We start from the raw sequence: 1,913 nt of genomic DNA, 5'->3' as shown, positions 1-1,913 counted from the left end.
CTACATAGACTTACATTACTACATTGACTATTAAATAAAGAAATATAGAGAAAGGGAGTGAGGGGGGATGGGGTTATAGGCAATGAGGGAGGGGGAAGGGGGTGGCAGGCAATGAGAGGGAGGGGGAGTGCTGAGAAGTGAGGGAGAGGGAGAGGGGGAGGGAGTGGTGTGCACTGAGGGAGTGAGGGAGAGGGGGAGGGGGAGGGAGTAAGATAATGGGAGAGGGAGTCAGGGAATGGGGGAGGGAATGGGGGAGGGAGTGAGGGAGGGAATGGGGGAGGGAGTGAGGGAAAGGGGGAGGGAGTGAAGGAATTGGGAGGAAATGGGGGAGGAAATGGGGGAGGAAGTGGGGGAGGGAATGGGGGAGAGAGGGAAAGAATGGGGGAGGGAGTGAAGGAATGAGGGAGGGAGTCAGAAGGCAGTTGTCGCCGTTTATAGGTGGTGTTGGTGGGCACTCATGTTCGTTCGTGGGGGTGGGCGCCCAGCGCGTCTTCAAGGTGGTGGGCGCTCGGCGTGTCTTCGTCGTCGTCCGTCCGTCGTTTGTTGGCCCGTCGTCGTTCTTCCATCGTTGCACGCGGTCGGCGGGCGGCATGCCCTTCCCTTTGGGGAGGGGTGACGTGGGAGGTGCTAGTCGTCGACTGCCCACTGGTGGAGTGGGCGGTCGACGGTGGTGGTCCTGTGTGAGTTATATGGGTGGTGGAAGGGGCAGTGGGCTGCTTACCGTACTGGAGGTAAAACGACGACGATGACAATGTCATCGTCGTCGTCCCTCGTCTCCCTTCGTGTCCAACGTAGAATGACGACGACGATGTAACTCATCGCCGCCATTGTCCCTCGTCCATCTGCACGTCGTCGTCCCTCGTCCATCTGCATGTCGTCGTCGTCCCTCATCCATCTGCGCGTCGTCATCCCTCGTCCATCTGCGTCGCATCCTTGCAACGTAGCTGACAGCTACGTCACTCGATCTTCGTGGGCGCTGGTCGATTTTCATCGGCGCTGGTCGTCGTTTGCGCGTCGTCGTTTCCGTTGTCGTTGTTGCTAGGTAGGCGGTGTGGTAACGTTTTTGGGCGTTGGTCGTCCTTTGCCGGTTGTCGTCCTTTGCCGGTTGTCCTCGTTGCAGGTGGTTTGTAGCAGTTGTTGCCGTTTGTGGGCGGCAGGGGTCGTTTGTGGTGGTGGTCGGGTGAGTTGGTCGTGGGGTTGTCGTGGGGTTGACGCGAGCAGCAACGTCACGAAGTCACAGCGTGTGACGTTCGCGTCAACGTTCAAGTTCAAATCGCGTCAACGTTCAAGTTCAAATTTGTGACGTTCGCGTCAACGTTGAAGTTCAAATTTGTAGTGTCCATTATGAAGTTCTGTAGTATCCCCCCTTTTAATTACAGGACTTTCTAGTCTGCTTTTTGGGAATGGCAAATTTTGAGGGTCTGCATTTTGCATTACAAAACCTTGCAGTCTTTGCTTGCAGCTTTTGGGACTACAAAATTTTATAGTCTCCTCGTTTTTTGTTACAAAAGTTTGTACCTATGATTCTTCCCCCATAGAGTAGGCCCCTTTTTATTTATTAGAAAAGTTTGCACTCTCCCCTTTTTCATTGTAGTATCAGCTAAAGGGTATGTGGCTAAGTCAACTTGTCTACTCAGAGTCAAGGACATGACAAGACACAGTACACATTCTTGTAGTCTGAAAAAGGGGACACTAAAAACTCAAAAAGCTGGTCCAACAAACTCTTGAAATGAAAAAGTGGACAGCTGGTATTGAGCTGGTACTACAAACTTTTCTATTGAATAAAAAGGACATTTCAATTTATATAGTCTCTAAAAGCAAACACTACTGAAAAGCAGACACTGCAAATGGGCACCGCGAAGTTTTGTAATCACTACAAAATTCTAATAGACAATTTTCAACTGATGTGCTAT

The sequence above is a fragment of the Laccaria bicolor genome, genomic scaffold (genome assembly GCF_000143565.1).
Source record: "Laccaria bicolor S238N-H82 LACBIscaffold_63 genomic scaffold, whole genome shotgun sequence".
Lineage (NCBI taxonomy): Eukaryota > Fungi > Basidiomycota > Agaricomycetes > Agaricales > Hydnangiaceae > Laccaria > Laccaria bicolor.
This window is presented reverse-complemented; position numbering follows the sequence as displayed.